This window comes from Symphodus melops (assembly GCF_947650265.1).
Source record: "Symphodus melops genome assembly, chromosome: 15".
Classification (NCBI taxonomy): domain Eukaryota; kingdom Metazoa; phylum Chordata; class Actinopteri; order Labriformes; family Labridae; genus Symphodus; species Symphodus melops.
In genome coordinates, this window is record NC_136705.1 from 2,184,143 (window position 1) to 2,192,572 (window position 8,430).

General features: G+C 48.4%; 1 long non-coding RNA gene across 1 annotated transcript; it reads left to right on the forward strand.

The window, feature by feature from the left end:
• Nucleotides 1-7,229: 7,229 nt before the first annotated feature.
• LOC306836354 lies at nucleotides 7,230-8,222 on the forward strand. Its single transcript, XR_013780767.1, has 2 exons — nucleotides 7,230-7,279; nucleotides 7,482-8,222. It is a non-coding gene; the product is annotated as an uncharacterized lncRNA (long non-coding RNA).
• The last annotated feature ends 208 nt before the right edge of the window (nucleotides 8,223-8,430 follow it).

The window sequence follows — 8,430 nt, forward strand, 5'->3', positions numbered from 1 at the left end:
GTTGTCTTAGTTATAATCTCCATCATTGAAAACAGATCAGCTCATTTTATAAACCTGGTTTCTGGATTTATTTCGGGGTTTTTTGTGGATGAATGAAGCCACAGACTTTTCCTCCTCTAAAAGCAACTAAACTTTAAACTCAAGACGATCTGCAGAAAACTCACGGAGGGTTTTTTTTTCTGGGAGATGAATTATGCATGGACGACTTCTCCTCCTCTCCAGAACAAACAGAGCGGGTAATTAAAATCAGTAAAAAGACTAAAGAGTCACAGCTTTCCGTCACGTGAGCGGCGTGAAAGCCCTGGAGTCTTTTTAAAGAGCGACCACCACTGAACTCTCCGTGGAGCATCAGCAGCACATTTACCTCACCTGACGACCTCGGAGCAACACATGAAGATAAACTCCGAGTTTGGACTCCTGACGTGTCTGTGGCAATCGGACGTTTTGTCTCGCTTGTATTAAAACAAACATAACTGGAAACCAGCGGACTAAAACCCTTTTTCTGCTTACGTGATGAAGTTAAACTACTGTGAAAGACTGAAGCTGAGAGAAGTCAGCTGGAGGTGTTTTTAATGTTCGTCAGTGTGTGGAAACTCTGAAGAAACTCTGAGAAAGCAATTTTAGTCAAATCGAGGAATTCCACTTCATCCGAGCCCCCCCTGAGCTTGGGTTTGGATCGTTCAGTCCTGTCCTCACTTTTCTGGATGAACCTCCGAACTCGTACATTAGCATGTGATCCGGTTTCACTGCCATGTCGTATTGAAAGCTGTGGGCAGAGTGCACTGAGTGAACAGGGCCAAACGGAGAGGTCTGTTCTCACAGCCTCCACGCCGCCCGCCCGCTCGCTCGCTCGCTCGCTCAGAGCAGAGCCAGCGTGGTCGTGTTGGTGTAAGATGAACAGTGATATCAGCAGCAGTAAAGCACACAGAGAGGGCAGACTGGCAGACGGCCACAGCTCGGCCTGCTGGCTGAGAGGCGAGGGTCACCGAGGCTGTTTATTAAAGTGTTCGTGGCTTTGAACGTTTTAAAGAGCAGCTTTTTTATTTCCTGCATCGGTGCAGAAACAAATACTTCTCCGTTTCCTTCTTTTCTTGAATCCCTCCCTGATCACTCTCCAGAGTTTTTTAAACGCCAAACTCCAACCTTTTACGTTAATCGGATCTGCAAGCTCAGCGGAATGATTCACAACGAATCATAACGTAAAGAGACTGTAATACAGGAGTCCTCACACATGACATGACTGGAGTTTGTTGGTGTGATTGCACATAAAGTCATCCGATGTCACTTTTCAAAACGCAGAGGTTTGTCTTTCTTAGAAGCAGAAACGAGACTCTTTGGTTCCAGATGTTCGAAACTTTACAGAAACAAAGAAACAGAAAAACAAACCTGTTTCAAAAAGCTCCTCGTAACCTTTTTGGACACGTCCATCCCACCCACCTACCCAGAGGAAGCATGTATGAGGTGAAGAGAATCGGTCCGAGCACCGAACCCTGTGGAATTCCATGACTTTATTTTGGTGCAGCCAAATGGGAGCAATCCCTCCAGGAGGAGAGACGAGCGGGACCCTCTGAGGAAGAGGCACCATGAGATAACGTTTTATAGAGATTGGAGGAGAAAAAGGAGGGGAGGCTTGTGGGTGTGTGCTGGCACGAGAAGAGGGGAGAAAAATAATAAAATGGAAGATAGATGTGCGGGGAGGCGGAGGAGTGAAAGTCGTGAGGTCATACTTGGCCGTGCAGACGTTAAAAACCCTCCCTGGCACAGAACCTGCGTCCTCCTCCCGCTTCCTGGAGGTCAGAATGTGTGATGAGGAACGTCTAAGTTTACCATCACTAAAAATCCAGTGGGGAAAAATAAGGACTCGTCATGCTTTATTGACCTGCTGGGTTTTTTTTATGTTGGTGAATCATGTGGCGGGGAAGGCGTCAGGAGGACGGCGTTTAAAAGACGAGTCGTCGGCCGGTTATTAACGGCGTCTACGAGCGTCCGTTTGATTACTTCCTGTCGTCACATTCCCAAAGTTTAAAGGAATCACAAAGGATTGATATGAATCCGGATCTCTCGCGGTGCCTCCGGTCCTGCTCGGACTTGTTGACCTTGGACCGGTCTGGACTCTGGCCTTGCTGTCATTACGTCTCAGTGCTCGCCGTGTTGACGGGCAGCTCTCGGCTCTGCTGCCAGGCTGTGGCATGTCGCGGTGGTTTTGGAGCTTTCCGGTGGTCAGTCAGCAGGTCAGCGTGTCCCGTGTCATGGTCAGGTTAGCAGCATGGCACGCCGCGGCTCGCCCCTAATTGGCAGTTTGTCTTTCTGCGGCTTGTCGTTGGCCCAGATGAAGGCATGTTAATCTGTTTTCAAGTCCTGGCTGAGCGTAATGGTTTTTAAATCTCCACAGGCTGCATAAGTAACGGACGCAGCGACCATGATGTCACTCTTTGGTCTCGCCATGCTGGTTTTCTGGAGCCAGTAAGTTGACCGTATTTGGACGAGAGGGTTAAGCTGAAAAGAAGGAAAAGGTTAAAGTTCCACAGCCTCGGCTCGTGGCTCGTCCGTTAGCAGACCGCTGCGTTTCTATTTTTGTTGGTTTGTCTGAAAATGTCGTTTCAGGAAGAATGCCTCCTGAAATCTTCACGTGCACCTCACAGCAGGAGGCGATCGCTGTCAGAGCGGAGAGGGGGCGGGGCCTCCTGAGATACACGACGCTATAAAGAGAGTATCTGTCTTCATATCGGCGCTGCGTGTCGTCGAACAGAATCTGAATGTGAACTAAAGAGAGGAGAAGAAGATGGTGGAGAACAGGAAACAGGATGCAGCAGGGCCACGAGAGCACGGAGATGGTGGAGGTGGCGTGCGGCGATCACAGCGGTCAGATTGTGTGTCCGGGTTTCAAACCGTCCTAATGAGGTGTGTAAAGACGGATCATCTGAAGTTTACTCGAGTGCGTCTGCAGCGGGCTCACACTGATTACAGGCCTGTTTCTGACACATCGAGCAGCCCGAGGCCGCCATGCACGGATAAACAGCCCACACACACACACACACACACACACACACACACACACACACACACACACACACACACACACACACACACACACACACACACACACACGTACTATCTCTCATTATCAGTGTTTGTATGACGGAGAGAGAAGTCGGGGCATTGTTCACTCAGCAGGATAAACACTCAGAAAAGAGGGACACGAGTGCTGAACCTCCCGACCCCTCGAGAGGCTCCAGCAGGCGCCGAACAGGCGCACGAAAAGTTACGACACATAAGACGTTTACTTCCAGTCGCTCGTGGAGCAAGAAGTTAAACATTTAAGATGTTTATTTAAGCTCTTGTGGTTGTTGTTGTTTTTTTTATTTCGCAGTGGACGTGAAAATGTGAAAAGGAACATCGGTGCTGTGGAGCGATGAAACGATCACGCTGCAGGGTCAAATGAGGCTCCGTAATAGATTCCCTTTGTTATGTGCAGAAGTGATCTGCACTTTTACCACCTTCAAGAACCCGTCCGTCATTTCAATAAAGAACAACAATGATGGAAATTCCTTCCGGATCGTTAAACGTGCAGGGTCAGGCTTCACGGTCAGATTCAGGGTCTCGCTCCGAGCCGGACGGATGTGAGCTGACACGGGAGCTTGATCCCAGGTCTCCCCTCTCAAAGAGCGGCTTTCTCCCCACACAATGTTTCAGCCTCTTTCTTTCTAAGCATCAGCAACATCAGGTCAGAGGAAGTGGTCATAACCTGGTGGCCCGCCTCTGACCGGCGTCCGGTGTTATGGAGTGTTTAAAAGTGGAGATGGATGTGAAGAGAGAGAGGAGCGTGGAGAGGTGTCAAGGCCCCTCACCTCGGCTCTGACCCTCTAACTCGCCCTCCGACCCCTCGCCACTCCTCCCCGCTCCTCCCGACCCTCGAGGAGCGGTGACCTCAGAGCAGCGTGTCACATGAACGTCCGCTGCGCCTGGCGGGTCTGGATCTCCTCAAACAGAAGAGGAGGGAGTGAAAGCTGTTTATGTGAGAAGCGGATGTTTGGAGTGAGAGAGAGAGAGAGTCATGAGGCCTCTGCTCTGCGTTAGCGCCGAGGTTAATAAACCGTCTTCAAACATCTGCTGTGTGAGATGTTCAGCAGAGGACAGAGAGGCTTCACGCTGTCACATCCAAGCACGTCAAAGGGCTCTTTCTTCTCCAACCGTACCTGCTCTTTTATTCCAGTGATCCGTCGCTGGAAAAACTCAAATCTTAACAAGTTTATGTGCTTTAAAAATATGTCATCACACACAAGGAAGAGACGTGATCCACTTCCTCCCATCAGGACGCGTTCGTCATGATCCTGTGCAGGTTGCATAACGTGTGTAATCCGACTGTGCGTTCTGCTGATTGTCATCATTTAAAGTTTGTATCGAGCATCTCTCACTTCTCTGACTCAGCAGTTTTCAGACCCTGGTTAGGGAATAACTGAGCGAGGAAATGAAGCTAATAAATAAAACATGAATCCACAGTGAGGTTTGAAAATAGGAAAATGTGAGAATATGAAAATGAGTTGATGGGGCGGAGGGGCTCAGGGACCTCTGTTTGTACCCGCCTCTCTGCCTTCCTCAGGCTGGATTTTTAAGTCCTGTGTCCTCTCTCTGCACAGAGCGAGCTGTTAGCTTAACAGACTGAGGCGCTACAACGCTCACACAGACGGATTATACCCGTCTGAGACACGGACAGATGCAGACGTGTGACAGTACGATGCTCTTCTTCTGATGCCAGTCACTTTAACATAAACTTAAAAGTCACATATTGTTCAAAATCTTCTCCTCCATGTTCCTCTAACATGTGTCTCTAGTCTGTCTTCAAACCCTCCAATGATGAGACAAGTTCATCCTCTCCGTCTTCTGCCTGCTCCACTTTTCAGAAAATGTGTGCTCAAACAGGCCGTTTGGAGATGTTCCCTTCGTGACATCACAAAGGGCAGTAGCCCCTCCCCCAGGTGGGTGACACTCCCACAGCTAGGTGTTTGTTCTGCCCTCTGAGTCTGCCTTCTCACCGTAAACAATAGGACATGGAGCCAGAAAGCAGCGAGTACACCCGAGCCCTTCCAGAGAGGGGGCGTGGTCAGACACAGCTCATTTACATATTTAAAGCTACAGACACAGAAACAGCCTGTTCTGAGCAGGGCTGAAATAGAGGGGTTTATAGACTCTGAGACGAGAATATGTGACCTTTAGACGCTGACAGATAACTGATGACCTTCTTCTTAAAGGTCAAACAGACTGATGTAGGATGGCAGAGCTGTGTGGTGTGGAGCGAAGCTGAAAAATGAAACTTTGAGAGAAGATGTGCTAAACAAATGTAAGGACATGTTTTTTGTTAGTGTGTGAGCTCAGGGTGCAGCTCAGAGTTTCAGTGAGGAAATAAAGAATTTGAATGTTGTGGTTAAAGTGACAGAAGACAGAAATGCATCATCAGTGTTTGTTACGGCTGCTTTAAGTTTGTTTGAGGGAACAAAAGAAGGAAAAGTTTGACAGAGAAAATATTTGCTTCTCGATGATCCTCCCTGCTGTGCTCTCTTCGCGTGTCCTCTTGGCGCTGGCGGTGGGCAGCCTGGCTCGGCCTCTCTCTCTCTCTCCTGGAGGCTGCGGGTTTAGTGGTCATTGTTTATTTTACACTATTTTCCATCCAGATCTCCAGAGGGTCGTTCTTAGTCGTTGAACATGCACACGTCTGAGAGCAGCAACGTTTTTTCAGCGTGCTAATGGGAGCTGGCAGAGTCCCCGACTCAGGAGCTGAAGAAACGCTGAGTGCGGTGAGCCAGCGTGGAGCGAAGCCGCGTAAACAAGGCCCACTAACGAGCGCGCTCCGACGTGACTCCAGGTTCGGAGCATTAAAACACTTCGGCTCCTCCAACAGCTTCTGGGAATAATGATACGTCAGTGCCAAGTCACTCCGAGGTTACACCAGCAGAACCAGGGAAAATAAGGACAATGTTGAACTGTGGCTCATGTGTGCTCTGCTTTTTATTATCCTCCCTGTGTGTGTGTGTGTGTGTGTGTGTGTGTGTGTGTGTGTGTGTGTGTGTGTGTGTGTGTGTGTGTGTGTGTGTGTGTGTGTGTGTGTGTGTGTGTGTGTGTGTGTGTGTGTGTGTGTGTGTGTGTGTGTGTGTGTGTGTGTGTGTGTGTGTGTGTGTGTGTGCAGGAGACTCCCGGCTGCTGAAGGACATCGGCCTCGTTCTGGTTCTGTACAGACGGACTGTCATGCCGTACGGAGTGTACGCCCGTAAGCGTAAAGGCTCGAGCGACGAGGCGGAGGTGCAGCAGTACGCCGGGCTGGTGGGTCAGGAGTGTGCTGAGAGGATCCTGCTGTACCGAGCCTGAACACACACACACACACACACACACACACACACACACACACACACACACACACACACACACACACACACACACACACACACAGTGTCACACCTCTGCACCTTTTTTTTTTTGTTTTGTTTATCTACAGTACGTGAACACACCTGCACCTCTCTGCTGTGTGTGTGTGTGTGTGTGTGTGTGTGTGTGTGTGAGTGAAGCACTTCCTGCTGCCTCTCTCTGTCGTCTCACAGAGCCGATCGCCGTCTTCCCCAAAGTCTTTGTATCCATTCATCAGCTGTCTTATATTCACTGTCAGTTTATCCGTCCGTCACCTTCTACCTGAGCATTATTTCACTGGGTTCGACTCCCGCAGGGCGACATCATCACTGTTTCATACCTCCATGTTTTTCAAGACCACCATGAATCTCTGATCTTTGAATTTAACGATAGCCTCGGAAAGTAGTCGAGCTTTATAAAACTGCGTCTACTCCACCCGACAGGAAGCGTCACATGTTGCAGGTTGACTCCTGCACACGGTCAGGATTGTATTCACAGCGTGACCTTACAGCACGCAGCGTCAGCGACAAGGTTTGATTCAACTGTTTCCTGTTTGAGTGTCCTGACGAAAGCCGCTGGACGATGACGCAGCACTTTTACCCTCAACGCCCCGTTTTTCCTCTGAACGAGGAGGGAGGGGCTAAACAAGGCGCTGCAGAGTCTAACGCAAGGCCATCTGATTCGCTTTAACGCTCCTCCCTCAGCAGAGCTCGTTAGCTGATTGGACAAAGTAATAATGTTCACATCCTGTTTGAAATGTTGACCTTTGACCTGCGTCAACACTCAAATAAACATCAATAAACAGCTCATGTTCACCTTCAAAATAAAAATCACCACAATTCAGTTTGTACTCCTTCAAAATAAAGGCACCATACTGCAGTATGTCCACCTTCAAAATAAAAATCACCACAATTCAGTTTGTACTCCTTCAAAATAAAGGCACTAGACTTCAGTATGTCCACCTTCAAAATAAAAATCCCCACAATTCAGTTTGTACTCCTTCAAAATAAAGGCACCAGACTTCAGTATGTCCACCTTCAAAATAAAAATCACCACAATTCAGTTTGTACTCCTTCAAAATAAAGGCACCATATGCTATAATGTTAGTAAAAGGGAAACTGAGACTCACAGAGCAGAAAGTTAAACATGTAACGGATGCAGTGTTGACGGCGAGCGTCATATATGTCATGATATCTGATGCTCACGTGCTGCAAGGACACGGAGTTGGACAGAGTTTGTCCTGCTTTTTTTGAGAACTGAAAACAAGAAACTAGCAGAGTGTTGGGTTTCCTGGTGCTGCAGTGGTCAGTGACTGTCTGTCTCTTGTGATTGGCTGGCGACCAGTCAAGAGGGTAACCCCGCCTCTTGTCCAATGACAGTTAAGATATTGGCGACCCTGAACGGGAACAGCGGTTTAGATCATGGATGGAAGGATTGAAGTCGAGGACTTCTTTCTTCGTCGCCGTGCTGTCAAACAGATTTGGTTGTTGTTTGATTTTTACGAGAATCATATCAAAGTTTAAAACTGTGTCACCCTCCCACTGGGACCAATCCCCTTTAATCCACTTTGATCATATTAAAACTTGAATGCTGCTGAAATGATGCTGTTGCATAAACCTCCAGCTGCTTCCAGGCCTCCACTCTCCGAACATCCACTCATCTGTTTCAGCTGCACCTCCGCACTGTAAAGGGTTAATGTGAAGCTCAGCGCGTGCTGTCTGTCTGTTCCTGTCGGATGTATTTATGGCTTTATTTGTTTTTCTTTTAATATGGACACTGTTCTTCTGGGTTGAACCAAATAAAGGGTTGTGTATTCTCTCGTTGGACTTCACGGCTCGTCTTTGAATTTCTCCAACTCTGAATCCGCTCGTAGCTGGATTTAGATAACAAGTCCGATAACACACAAGGAATCCTCTGCTGGCACACACCGCACATTCTTACATATACAGTAGTAAGATCTTGTCGCACACACACACACACACACAGATTAGAGCTCAGGCAACAGGTGTCAGATATACGATCAGGCGACTCGCC